This window comes from Dromaius novaehollandiae, chromosome 1, assembly GCF_036370855.1.
Source record: "Dromaius novaehollandiae isolate bDroNov1 chromosome 1, bDroNov1.hap1, whole genome shotgun sequence".
Lineage (NCBI taxonomy): Eukaryota > Metazoa > Chordata > Aves > Casuariiformes > Dromaiidae > Dromaius > Dromaius novaehollandiae.
The window spans coordinates 206,446,088-206,460,791 of NC_088098.1; the positions used below are offsets into that span (position 1 = coordinate 206,446,088).

At 44.6% G+C, this 14,704-nt stretch overlaps 1 protein-coding gene across 2 annotated transcripts in view; it reads left to right on the forward strand.

The window, feature by feature from the left end:
* The window catches only part of MAML2 (mastermind like transcriptional coactivator 2), a 224,022-nt gene that overhangs the window by 71,973 nt on the left and 137,345 nt on the right, over window positions 1–14,704 (forward strand). Inside the window, exon 1 of one of the 2 annotated variants that reach the window (XM_026109159.2) lies at window positions 7,009–7,136. The exons of the other annotated variant lie outside the window; for it this stretch is intronic. The gene's annotated coding sequence lies outside the window, so the exon portion shown is untranslated. Of the gene's footprint in view, window positions 1–7,008; window positions 7,137–14,704 lie in introns of those variants that run through there. 2 annotated transcript variants of the gene reach the window in all.

The window sequence follows — 14,704 nt, forward strand, 5'->3', positions numbered from 1 at the left end:
GGTATCAAATTTGCACCTTCTATACTGGGTTGCACAGCTGAATGCTTTTGCTCCAGAGCTAAGGGATTAAATAGACAATTGAGGTTTCTCAGAAAGGATGCAGAAAATGTAAATCAAAAAGAGAGGCACTGGAACTGTTTGCAGTGCTGACAGCCCGTACAATGCACGCCGCTTGCGGCGATGCACACACGCTGTGCTTGCAGTGACCAGCTGCCGTAGCGCTCAGGCCGACGTGTAGCAGCGCCGGGGCCGTGCAAGTGCCAAAGGGAGAGCGGGGCACGGCACGGAGAGCTAGTCCGGGAGCGCCCCTCCGGGGGGTGAGCTGCAAGCCGGGAAACGGAGCCTGCGCTTCACATGAGGCCAGGAGAGATGATCTGTCACCCACGTCAGGGACCGGTGGGGGATGGCCTTGCTCGAACTGCAAGAGCTGCGCACTGTGTCTGACTGCTCGTCACAGCTCAGTGACTCTGTCCTATTTAGCACGCCACGCTCTAGCCAGACGCCAGCATAGGGAGCGGCTTGCCTTTGCATTGCATTTTGACACTTCTGAAACTTTAGGGGCCTGTCATGAATATTTGAAGGAATCCAAGGCAGTGCTGTGTCTGCTTTGAGCAGAAAAGCACTGGAAGGAGGGACCTCACCTTGAGAACGAATTCCTGCTGCGCTGTCTTACCTCCTGATCAAAATGGTCTGATTTACCAGAGGTAAACGTTTTTGTTACCTGCTCAGGAACCAGTCAGTACTTTTTTTATGACAATGCAAGTTCCCAACTTTGGACTTAGAGAAAAAAGCCTTTTTGGTTTCATTTGGTTTGGGGTTTTTGTTTGTTTTGGAATAGCACTGCTTCCCGGCAAGGGACCACAGAAATTCATTCTCCACAGCTGTGTGGAAGCCAAGCTGTGCAGGGAAAACCTGTTCCAAGCACTTGCTGATGTTCATGCAGGCTCTGCTTTGCATGGTGGAACAGGCGTAGCAGTGACAGAAGACAGTGAGAATGACTTGTTGCATCAGTGTGATGTCACTGTGAGGTCGCGCCAGTTACCTTGTCAAGAAGACGATAAGAAAATAAGGGTTTGGGGAAAGACAGTGCCAAGCACTACCACAAGGTGCTCCGCATTAGCAGGGAGGGCATTACTAATCCAGCTGTTTGTTATGTCCCATTCCATGGTGGTGCGAAACGCATCTCTCTGCTCCTTTTGGAAAAGACCTGCAGAGTGCAGAGGGTGTTTCTGGGCAGCGTGGTCTGCAACGCTGTCAAGCGTGCAAAGGGAAGACCTTCACAGCTGGGGATGTACCCTATGGTCTCATGAGCCAAGGACATCTATGTACAGTTTTGGCAGCTGAGCTTCTTTTCTTTTCCTGTGTGTAAGGTTAACAAGGTGGCAAAACCACCATGCCCCCATGTTAGACTCCCCAAGGCACCAAAGAGCTTGGCTTGGGCTTCCTCTCCATCCTCTTGCCTCTAGGATCTGAGTGTCAGCGTGTGCATGAACACGGGAAGGCAGCTGTTGCTTGAGCTGTGGTGGGGTGGGCCTCATGCTTGTCAGTGGGCTGGGAGTTTCTCCCCTCTGTGTCCCAAGGAAAACTTGGGCTGGTTTTGTGTGCGGAGCTTAGCCTGGGTTAATCAGCGGTGAGCCCTTTCTCTGGTTCCATTCAACTGCTTTGGCTGTGAGAGGGGCTGCTCCAGGCTGTTGTAAACCCAGCACTGGCTCTCTCTACTGTTGAACTACTTTGACTTATGTGAGCTAGGTTTGAAGTGATGCAGACTGTCTGCTGGTACATTTGCCCTGGTTTAACCAACTTGCCGTGATGTAACCCTTTCTGTAATAAGTCCATGTAACATGCCAGTGTTCCTGCTTGGCTGAGGCCATGTAACTTCTGCCCATAGGTAGCCCTCTTAGCTGGGAACTGTAGAAGTGACCTCACAGGAGTGATCGTAGGGCACGAGGCCCCCTCGAAAAGCAGTCAGAAGTTTGAGGAGACCTTGCACATCCCGCTGCCTTCAGGTTGGACCAGACTGGAGGTCTGGCAGGGAGCTCAGTGCCTCTGACACTACGACCTCCAGTTGTCCTATGGAAAAGCACCGTGCTGCATTTCTTGCCCATATTCTTAGTATGTGGCTGCTTCACTCACATCTTAGTACAGCCTCTCCAAGAACACTAGACAGACTTAGGCATGTAGAAACCCATGTGCTCTGTCCAGGTTGTTTGTATGGCTTGAGAACAGACTCTCTTGAGGACGCCTCTTTAGAGTATAACTTCCATCTCCCAGGTTGGATTCCTTCCCTAATATCTCCTTGCTCTGTGGGTCTTCTCCTTCTCACCTCCTCTTTATTTCCTCCTTGCTGTCAGTGGATCAGCAGGACTCAGAACTAGAGCTGGATCTCACCCACTCAGTTTGGAGAACCACAGGGCTCTCCACATCCGTGTATGCGTGTCCAAAACCACTCTTCAGCTGTAGAAAAGAGGTCCGGAACAGCAGCCTGTATACTTGCAACAGGAGTAGCAATAAGACTGATTGAGCTGCCAGTGATGTCATGGGATTTGTACAGAACTTTGTCTCTCAGATTGGACTGGATTCATGACTTAAATGGATGCTTTATGTTGATTTATTGGAGGTTCACCTACAAATACAATAGGATCATGAAATACGGGTATCCTCAAGTAGATTATTTTTCACAGAGGGGTTATTTTCTCTGTCTCTTACCTTTCTGAGCTTAAAACCAATGATTTAGTAGCTGAGAACTAGCAGGGGAAGACAGTGCTCCTGATTTTTTCCTGACATATGGTGTGGTGAATTAATAATAATTCTGTGGAAGGCAGTGAAATGGTAATAAGCAGGATAAATCTTGGTGAATAAGAAATGTCTGAGTGCAAGTCCCATTTATATTCCACAGCACTTAGGCAAAAACTCTACCTATTATGCGTGACAGTTTCTGCTTGGATCTAGTTGGAAAGATGCTGCTTCTGTGGTCAGAGTTAGGCCCAAATTGCCCTGCCTGAAGCCACAGCACCTTAGCTGAGGTGTGGAGTTCTCCATGTGCATACATGCTTTTAGCCTGGAGCCAATGTAAAGTACTTAGACTTATTTTAACCCCGGTTAATTACAGGCTAAACTAGGACAAATTACCTTGCTGCTGGCTTTCAATACGTGCAAGATGAGTTACCATTCCTCAGCTGACACATGTAGAAGGATTTGTCTCCAGATTATGGACACCTAAACATAGTGTCCAAACTCCTCCTTTACTCAATGGACACCTAGGCAATACAACTCGTAGAGCCCAGGGAGCTATTCAGCTGACCAAAAGCCTTTTCCTATATTTGATTAGGGTTCTCTTCACCTGTCTCACAGGATGTTGTGCATGTTAGAGCCTGCTCAAATTCTGAGTTACCTATTCGTGATGTGTAGCATGTTACTTGACTTCCACTGGGGGCATTTATTCAGCAAGGCTCGGTACAACTTGGAAAAGGATATCAAAGTACTCCAAGATCTTCAGATGCAAAGTACCATGTTAGGGCACACTCTTACTTTTATGTGAGCTGTTTCTGAAGGGCTGCCTGCCAACAGTGCTTTGTGGCTCTGGGGCCAAGACTGCAAGACACTGAGCAGCCTTTATTGACTCATAGGGTAGAATGAATCAGAGACATACTGGAAGAATGCAGCATTTCATAAGATTATACCCATACTGGTCTTGCCTATTTGTCACTATCCTGTCCTAGAGAGACTTAACTTTGTGTCATAGGGAAAGAACTGCTTTGATCCTTCCTTTACAGATGAGTGCAGAGACCAAGAGACCCAGCACCACAAAAAGATTTGGATTCCTAGCTCGAGGCAAAATCAAGCAGAGTTATGTGCATAAGTACCCTCACAGGTCTGACCCAGAGACATTAGGGCCACGTCTATATTAGTAAAGTGAGCATAGGAAGGGAACTTCCCAAGGCACCGGAGCATGACTGTCTGTACAAAAGTGACTATCTGTTTGAAAGACCCATGGCCGATTTCTGTCTCAGACCAACTCAAACTCTCCCAAATATTTCCCAGGCACAGTCCAGCCATGTGTATGGGCCAGGGACCATTCCCAATAGACAATTTGAATGTGTGTTCAGACCCTACTTTGGGTGTGTTGTTGGCATCAACACCAGAGGAAACCCCAGGAATGTTTGATTTTCTTGTAGAGACATAGGTATATGGCTCACCCATAAAGTCACACAAAGAATTGGGACAGAGCTAGGAATGAGATCAGACCTCCTGCCTTCTCAGTCTTTGCCTTAACAGCAGTTTAATATACTTGGAAAGCAGCTGAAACAAGAGCAAAGCAAGGCCGGTGGGGAGATGGAAAAAGCCACAGTACCTCCTCACCATGGAGAGGAGTGCAGGACAGTGATGCCCAAGCTGGTGTAGATCCATGCTGGTGAGTATAGGCATGGCATGGTGCGGAGCCATAGGGAGCCAGGTCTGGACAGGGTTGGGCTGTATGTCAGCTAGAAGCCCTGATTCTTGGCAAATTCAAAGTCAAAGATATGCTAATGCCATGTGCTACAGTGCTTCTGACCCAGCCTAGTCCCCTTTCACCCACCTCTTGTGTTTCTGATCCATGCTGTCCTGCACGGCTGGCTCAGGGCTTAGCACAGGGAAAGATAGTTCAGTTTTGCCTGATCCCACCCAGCTCAGCTTACTTTCCCATATTAGTGTGTCTGCTGTAGAGGACTGGCCGCCAATTATTATTCTCTATGAAGAAAGCCCTGGGAAGCTAGCATGGAAAGTGTGGTATTTGACCTCTTCCATATATTATTTTTCTAATAGAGCATTATCATTTTGTTTAGTGCCATACAGCCCTGATGGACACAGACTTTCCCATAGGCTCAGCTTCAGTGATGGAGGATCATTTTCTGAGCGTGTCATTTCCCCCACACACAATTCATGAAATGTCCCTTTTTAATATGGAGAAATTCAAATAAAAACCTTAAGAGGAGAAAATCACAGTCTATCTCCAAAGAACTGTGCCATGTCCTTCCATTCAATGACTAATGGTGGAGTGCCTTAAACCTTATCCCTTGGTATCATTTGGATCCCTGACAACTCCACTCTCTCATGGGATGAGTAAATACCAGTCTGTTCCCAGGAAGATTAACTAGTAAAATGATGGAGGGAAAAAGAAAAAAAAAAAAGCTTTTCAGCATGCTGCACTTAGACTGCCCTCCAAACTTCCTTTAGACTCTGCCAGGCTTTGTTTTTAAGGTACTTTAATTTGCTTATGTTCACAAAATCCTGAAGTGTTTAAAAAAGAGGCCTATTTTTCCTCACCAAAGCAACTAATTTGAGCTGGGATTTAGCACTTTGATTAAAACCCTTTAGTCTGCCAGGGAAAGAAGTTGATAAAACTACTGTCTATTATAAACACTGCTCAGAACAGCACAGAATATATCTCGCCTGTGTTAAATCAGAGCCCTCTGTATTTGAGTGTTAAAGAAGTGTGGAGCAGCAGAGAGGGATGAAAGCAACCCTGGCCCAGCGTGACTCCATGAACTTCAGTAAAGCCAGATTTCCTCTCAGCATCACTGAGAAGGGGGATTCACTTCATTTTAGCCATTAGAAACTTGGGTATTTAGTCTCAGCTGCTTACTAGATTCCCTCTACAGGCAGTGGAAAGAGTCGGGCTTGCTCAGAAAGCAGCTGTCGTGGCCACTCACCCTTGGATGCGTTGAATTTCCCTTGGGAGGCACTCATCTCCCCATTGACTGAAGGCCTGTAGCCTGAGGGAAAGCTGGCATTTGACTCCCATGCTAGGTGTCTGCATAGCCTACAGGGCTCTTCAGCTGTGGAAAAGGGAACTGCAAAGGCAGGAGGACAAGGCGGCAAAGCTCAACACAAGCCTCACCACTCCACCCCTTTTGTAGCGCTCTCAAGGCTTCTTTGGCCTATGAGGCTTCCAGGCTGGTGCCTGCTCCTCCCTGTGCCACAGCTAGGTCCGTATCTCCCTGGCTCTTCTTCCCTCCATGATCTGCATAGCAGATGGAGCTGGTTGGCTTGTCCCCCGCCGCGGGCAGGGAGAGGCTGTGGCAGGTCACAGGGAGCATTCTCATGGACATCCTCCAGACAGCAACCTCCTGGTTACTTGGCTGGCCTGGTGTAGTCTCCTGCACCGCAGGAGCCAGCATACCCGCTTGCTCTCCGCTAGTGTGGTCCCTCACAGCCTCTTCTACACATTCAAAAATCAGGGTCTTGGGCAGCCATTTGCCCTTGGCTTTAAGGCCCAGTTCACTGTTGCAGGTGCTGTGGAGACATGGAGCACTAGTGAAGCAAAGGGCTTCATTTCATGGGCACTTGGCTTTCCTTTTATATTGCTGTAATTTGCAGCAAAAGCTCGGGATCCAGCCTTGTAGACTGAGTTTCTTAACTGCATTTCACTGTGAAGATGGATTAAAATAGTCATCTAGAATACAGTGAAGTGATTTATAGCATCTGACTCTCTACAGGCTTCTGAGATCCAGTTTATATAACAGATGCTCTACATATACAAGCTAATCCCTGCCATTGACACCGGCTGAGGACTGTTTACTTCATTACCCAAACATGATAATGTCAGGCTTGCACTTCCCCAGGTCTTTTTATCCAAGGAATACAAAGCACTCTACTATTGTTAATGAGTTAATCAGTGCGACACCACTCTGTAAGGGCAAGTTTGCCCAAATGTAAAACAAGGCATGGAGGACCTAAAAAACCAACCCACGTTCAGCCTCTGTGAGTTGGGGTTGAACTAGAAATGCTATCATCTACCTTTCCCCTAGTTTTTAGGAACTGCCTCACCTAAAGTAATACAACTAGACACAAAAAATGGCTCTCCCCTTGATTTTCTTCCTTTTTTAATTTTTTTTTTTAGTATAGTGCTACTACTGTTTGGGGGGATCATTTTTCATCTAATAGGTCAGGTCTTTTGCAGTTGTAGCTAGCTAGGGCTTGGCTCACTAAACACCAAGCTGAGTCATTTCTTCTCAGGTTTCTGCTCAGGATGACACACGTAGTTTTGCTTTTGAGATGCATAAACCACTTAGATTCAAGGCAGTGCTGGGCTTTGAGGACAATGGAGAGGAAAAAGGGGACTTGGGCTTTCTCTTGGGATCCAAGCTTCGGGTCCGGTAGGAAATGAATTTTATGATTTCAGGAAATTCATGGGTTTGAGAGGGGGAGGTTCTGGAGTTAAATGTGTATTTCTTGTTAATTAAATGGAGCGTGCACATCTGCCTTTGAGAGTGGGTCAGGGACATGGTTGCTAACATCTTGCTCCCTTTCTTGCATGTGTTTCTTCAGTGCAGCTGATGGTTTAAAATTGTACATTCAAAACTGAAACACATGCTAACCGGGGTGATTCCTCCCTGCTCACAGTTAAGGCATTTAACTCAGATTGTGAGAAAGCTGTGTGCTCCGTTCAACACATGCAAAGCTTTCCCTACCTGTTGCGTTGTGCCTTCCGCACAGATGAGGGATGGCAGACATCGTGCCGACAGCCGTTACAGTGCTTGTTTTAGCACGTTCCTTCCCACTGCTGTGGCAGGGCTTGAATGTTAGAAAAACTGAGTGCATATCCTGAAGCTGCGAGGAATATTCTGCCTGCTTTGCACTTGTGCACCGCTCTGGCGAAACACTTTAGCGTGTGCTTAACTTTAAGTGTGGTATGAGAGTTTTATTGACCTAAATAGAGCTGCTCACCTAGAATCATGAAAGATAGGGCTGGAAAGGACCTCAGGAGGCCCAACTCCAGCTGTGCCCTTCTTGCCTCAAGGCAGGATCACCAGCCTCTAGATCAGATATTTGTATAGCCTGTTCCTGCAAACCTCCAGTAATGAGATTCCTCATCCTCCAAAGGCAGCTCGTTCTAGGGTACTTAGTGTTAAGCACATGTTTCAGTCCTTTGGTGGCTTGGGACCAAATTCAAAGATATTACAGGATATTACATTTCAGAAAGTAATTTTATGAGTGGTTTTACTGATTCATTTATTTCACGAGGAAACGTGGCTCTTAGCATTGGTGATTCAGAGCTGTTCAGTTTTAGGGGTGTTTTTCTGGGTATCCTGCATTTACCTTTAGCAGAAGGTACGGTGGATGACTGAAAAAGTAGCATTAATATCTGAAGTGCTTATGACACACGTAAGTATAAGCTTTGTAATAAGGTCTCTCCTTGTCTGGTAATTTTCCTCCAGCAGCTTCCTGGACTGCGCTCAGAAATTAAGTAAATTTGAGGTAGTTGAAAAAATGATGGGTGTGTTCAGTAAGAGGGAATCTAATGGTTTTCAGTAAGTCTTTCATGCACTATGTACATTCATTTTGCAAGAGAACTAGTTATGCGATGAAGGTAGAAAATGCCATTTTAGGCAGAAAGGGGCGTTGTTTAACTCAGGTGAATCACATTTTGCCTTATCCTGCTGCATTACACGGGCACTATTCAGCACAAAAAATAGCAAGTATTCATGAGAAGATTTCTTTACATTGAGTTAGGCTCTGAGCTAATTACTGCTCAGAAACGCAGGAGGGAGACTGTGACCCCTCCAGGCAGGATACAAGCAGCCTCAGGTCCATATTTGTCCCAGGGACACTCAGTGGTGGAGCAAAGCCAAATCTCAGCCCCTCCCCTCCCTTCCTGGACCATAGCGGAGCAGGCAGGTCCTACCAGCTGCAGTGACTTGAGGGTTGTGCCGTGATCAGGCCCTGAAAACAGATAGTCAGTCCAGTCTGGGCGCCCAGATTTGGCTTTGACTGCAGACCTATGAGATGCAGATTTAACCCTTGCATGCCCAAAGGTGGGGTCTACACTTAAATTCAGAGCTGTGCTCTCCATCCTCGGCTCGTGAGCACAGTCTCCCTGGTAGCAAACAGCACGGAGGCTGCCAGCATGGACAGGCTGGAAGGAGGCTCGGTCCATCCCATCCCGGCGTTCCCTGGCCAGCAAGGGCACCCCTTGGTCCTCTTGACCAGAGGAACGGATCTGACACTCATGGCATGGCCAGAACGGCAGGTTTTTGGTCCTGATTCAGGCTGAGGTGCTCAGGCACCATGCAAAGTGCAGGAACCCCCAGAGAGCCCTGCTCACCAGATTTGCATACCTTATTATGCCTTTTCCCATCTCTTGACTCTCATCAGCCTTTTGATTCCCTTTCTCCCCACCACTTTCCACCTAAATAAACAGCCAGCCCCTAATTTCTTTTTCATCACTGGTTTTGCTACAGCTGTACCCAAATCTGTCATTTGCCCGGGCTCTAACGCTTTTCCCCATCAGCAAAAAGCTTATCATATGTTTCATCCCTATCACATCCACTGGGATTCGGGCAGTTACTAACATGTAAAAACCAGCCTTGCATGCTTTGAACAGAGTCTTAACCAAGCCAAGTTCCTAGTATCTGCAGGAGAAAGCAGCTGTGTAAGAGACGGCAGAATTCAGCCCAGTGTGTAAAAGTGCTACAAACGAGTAGAGTCTGCAAAACGGAGTAAAGCCCTCCCTGCTCCCCACCCAAAGAAGCCTTGAGGCCAAAGCGGTCCATGCGTGCTAGCATTAGGCCAGACTGGCAGAGTCCCTAAATATGTTCCTAGGAGGAAAGCCTAAGTGAGACCAGGCTTTTGGGTGCTTCCTGAGGGACACTTACCCTAGTGTGAATGAGTGGGCTTCCAGCTGCCCTCCTAGCAGCAACATCAGGCAGAAAAAAATCATTCTTATCCGGATTTGCAAGAGGCTGTGTTCCCCCTTGCATGGGCTCCGATGTCCTTTCCCATAGAGGCAGAGCGGGCAGCAAAAGTCTGGAAACCGCACTAATGGCAAGGCTGCAAGCCGAGGTAGATCGTGGCACCATTTTTTGGTGCATCAAGCCAAACTTTGCTCAACTCGGGATTTGTCATAGCATCTAGAAAATGACTCATTTATTTTTTCCACTCCTTTAAAGAACCCACTGTTGGAATACATCCCTGTAGCTCATTTTGGCCAGATCTTTCCCAACATTGTTTATAGGTCATTTTTGGGCTTGTTGCACGCGGTAAACTCTTGTGTCATTTTGGGCAGTGGCAGGTGAAATACCGAGGAGGGCAAAAAACAAAAACTTCTGGAGGAGCACTCTGAAGCCTTGTTGCTTAGCCATGCATGCGGTACGTCTAAAAATAACAGCTAATGGAATGGGAAGCCAGCAAGATCTGTTGATTTATAATAGCTTTTTCCTGGTTTATTGCTTGAGTGCCCTGCCCACTGAAATTTGACATTGCAGCCAGACTGCCATTAGATAATAAACGAATGCTCTTCTCTTCATTAGCGTATAGCCCTCTGAATTTCTTGGCATGAGCCATTCTTTTCTAATATCATCCAGGAGAATTAGAAAGATGACTTCTAAACTAATTAAAGCATTTTGTTCCCTTCCAACGATAGTTAAATTGCAAACACCAGTATGAGAGATACACGTACAAACCTGATGCAGACCTAACAAATGCACTTTGGCTGGATTTACATTTCATTTTAGATTTGAGTTTTTACCATTGCTTTGCATCAAGAAACACAAAGATAATAAAATGTAGGTGTCCAGACTCTCTTCCTTTCCAGTTTCAGAATTAATCCTTGAGTTGTCTTTAGAAAGAATTTTGTCACTAGTAAAACAGAAACATGTGAGTCTATTGATCTCTTTGTATATTTTTACTTTTAAAGGCACAGCAGATCATGCAATGCGAAAGTAATATTTTATACCGTTTGTAGAAAATAAATCTGTTTTATCACTGCAATAAAAAAGGAGCCAGATGTTTAGAGGAACATGTTCCATATGGAAGAGGCTTAAAGTTGTGGAACTTGCTAAAACCATGCGAAGCTGCAATTATGGAGAAAACAGGAAGACAACTTCCTCCCTGAACATACACCATTTCCCAAGGAGGAAGCAGGGCTTTTTTCCCGTGCTCTCTGTTGATTTTGAAGCAGAGAGACAACTATTAAGTCATGACCATAAAAGGCTTATGCTATCAATGACATCAGTGGGAAAACCAACCCCCTCCCCTCCTCACAACAACTCTGACTACATTTTCGAGAGACTTCTGCTTCCCCTATAAAAAGGTGGAAGATGCATTAATTTCTTTGTTTTAGGGCCAATATGCTATTTAATGTAGGGATATTAGTACTGTCCATTTTATGAGCATATTTCCAGCTTCCCAGAAAGCTGAGGTGCCTACTAAATTCCCATGAAACAAAACAGTTCCCACCAGTGCCTCATTAATTAGTTAATTTGATTTCACTTTATGACCCAAATCCCCACTGTGCTGAGATGTGGCCTGCCACATCCCCAAGCATGCCTTGCTGCCAGCTGATCTAGGTGGAAGTCTTAGTCTCTGCAGACGGGCTTTAATCTGGTGATGGGGTATCATCCAGCAACACAAAAACTTTACTGCCTGAAGAGTGGTTTAGTGTGGGTGAAAACATCATGGTACTGTATGTAGCCCATGGAGGTCATACAATTGCATTTGCTTTTTAATGGGAAGTGAAAGATGCCTACAGGCTGCTGCAGGAGAGCAGAGGGGGTCCCATGGCTTTCTGAGGACCTGTGAGCTCTTCTACCAAACACTCCTAATGGGAGCAAGGCTGGATGCTATACTGAAGGACCTCGTGTTGTCAGCACTTGTGATTTAATCCTAAAGCCTGCAGAATTTTTCTCCAATCCTTAAGGTAGTCTGATGACAAACCTGAGGCTTTGAATTCTCAGAATGTACCGAATATTTTGTAGTGCTGAGCTCAGACAGCATTATACACATAGGTGATGCTGCATCTTTATCTCGTGTTAGTCTCTTGTTAATATGTTATTATCTAATCTGGGGATGCTATAGAGAGGTGTGAGGAGTAAAGGAGGTCTACTTTTTTAAAATCCTAACTACATAAACTGGGGTTGATGCTTGCATTTACAACAGATCCAGTTAAGCATCTGATTTCTATGAGTGTAGATGTAAGTTTTGAGCAGAGAAAGGATGCCAAATATGACCTAAACTTTGTGCAGATATATCCCAGGAGGCTAATAAAAATCCCAAGCGGCTTGTATTCCAGCTACCTCTGCTTTTTTTAACATATTTTTGTGACTTTTGGGGCTTAATTCTTTGCCTTGTGAGTGCTTGCAGTTGGCCATACATTTCCTCTCCTGCATTCCAGCTTGGCAATTCTGAGTACACATTTGGAAAAGGAAAAGTTTTCCCAATTTTTAGCCCATGTGCAAATTTACATGTGTGCATGTATGTGGATTGAATTGCAGACATGCCTTAAGATATTTGCATCGGAAGTTCAAGGCTCACATCTTGGGCAAAAGTCATATATGCCAATTATTTGTTCCACAATTCCCTCCTTTGGACCCTGTTTAATCCTGTCCTTCTCTCACCAGGATCTCCTGTGTCCCCTGAGCTTCAGTGGGTAATTGGGAGCCATGGGCCTGACCCAGGAGGCAAGGAGTTTGCCTCTGACACAACCCAAGCAGGGAGAAAGGGAGAGTGGTGTTTCCTGAGTCCTGGAGGGACCAACTTCCAAATTGTGAGAGTAATGTGCATGTGACACCATAGCAAGATAAGGAGATGGGTGAAAACAATACCATGATACCAAGTTTTGAAATTCAAGCCTGAAAAGGTACAAGTGATTAAATCATGCAGTCGTGAGAGGAGGCATCACTTCAGGAGTCTCCAGCAGTGGCATCTTACTTTCTTCTGTCCTCCACCTGAGACACACACACAGGGCAGTCTCTTGAGGCATGCAATGCTCTTTTAGTCCGGCTGAAGCCTTTGGGCTCACTGTAGGCAGATCTGGGCAATCATAACCAAGAAGATGAAATTTGATGATCCAAGAGGCCCTCCTTATAGTCACCAGTCGTTGCAGGAAAGGGTGCTATGTTTGTGGCCTGGAAAGGGGCCAACATGAAGTGTCATCAACCTCAACTCAATTTAATTAAGAACATTTTTGTTTCTAACTCATTTTATCGCACCAGACCAGTTACTTTCCTGGGATTTGGAATAAGTGCTGCAGCACTGTATTGTAAGTTTTGACACTTCTTTTAGTACCCTCTAACAGGCTTAAGAGATAGGCCTGTAAGCAACCCAGATGACATCCTCTAGAGCGCGGGGCTTCAAAGCGAAAAGATTCTTCTTTCCCTCCTCCCTCTCTCCCCTCAAAATGCAGCACTTGGATGACTTCAGCATTACAGATTTTGCAGTTGCAGTGAAAAAATTGCTGCAAGTTGTAAGGAAGCAAGGAGTATTTTCAAGATCAGATTAAAATATTTTATGAAACAGTGAAAGGGAAAGGTTTAGCATCTTTCTTTAAAATCTCATGCAAGAAGTTCAAAACTGTAAAGTTTTCCAGTGGGAAAACTAATTTTTAAGATCCCCACCTTTTCTGCTTCCTATGTGGCGTAATTCTCAGTATTGTGCAACAGAAACAAATTCCTTGTAGAGCTTTCCTTTTCCTGCCCCACCATCTCTGCCTTCCTCAAACTACATTATGAAATGATAATGTAGTTTAGCAGATAAATTTTCATATTTCAATCCTATGTATTGTTATAAAATAAAGCCATCTTTATTAACTAGATTTTGCTAGTAATTTTTATCAAATTGGCTGTGCATGGAATTGGAATTCAAAAATAAATTCAGAAGACTGTGATACTGATTTGCTTGTTACTAGTTGAATGTGCTAGATATTTCAGGAAAAAGTCTGTCAAAACTAGTGTAAATTTTAAAGCTGATTGATATATTAAACAATAGGAGTACCATGTTTAGGAACTGAATTGAGCGATTATTTCAGGCCATCTTGTCCTTCAGTTCAGAACTAGTGGATGTCATCCTCTTGCACACAGTTTTTATTCCTAGATTCAAGGGGAAAGCTTGATCTACCTTTTTTAATTCTCAGGTAGTGTCTTTGAGTGAACTGATTATTGAACTGAACTAAACTGAAGAAACAGAGAGGAAGAAGTGTTTTCTGCACCTGCAGAACAAGTTGCAGCTGTCGAAAGCTGGTTTCTCGCTTCAGAAAATTCTTGTTCCAGGTGCCTAGCCAGTAACTTCCCCTAATTCTGTTGTTTTACTTTTTTAAAACATCAGTAACAACATGCACTGCTTGAATATTATTTTTATGTAATCTATATTATGTAATAGATTGCTTACATTTCAAACATGCAATGTTGATATTTCAAATGTAATGTAAATAGGTTTATTTTTAAAGGAAAAAAAACATTGTTTTCAAATTGGATCAGAATATTAATAATGTTTGAATAAACTTAATGATAAAGGTACAGAAATCCTCAATAATCCCCATATTCCCTCTGCACTTCTTTAGAAAAGAGAATGAAATAAAATTTTGGGGGTAAATTATTCTTTAAAATATTGTCCTCTTTAAGTCAAGGAATGTGAGTTACTGATGAGTTTTGTCTCTCCTTTACAAAGTATTTTGAGAAATAATTAAATTTTCACAAAAAACAAAATTCAAAAATGTCATTATTTTTACTGAAGGGAATTCAGATGACAGTTTGCAGAACATTCCCCTCACTACCTGTTCTAAAAGTGACCCCTAAGTTCAGATTTTTCTTTGCATTTTTTAATAAGAAATCATGAATCCACCTGAACAAGACAACATCCAGCATGGCTCACCTTATTGTACACAAGAATATCCCTAGAGGTACCAAGCAGAAAATCCATCTAACCTGGTGGCCTGTGTCTAGCAGTGACC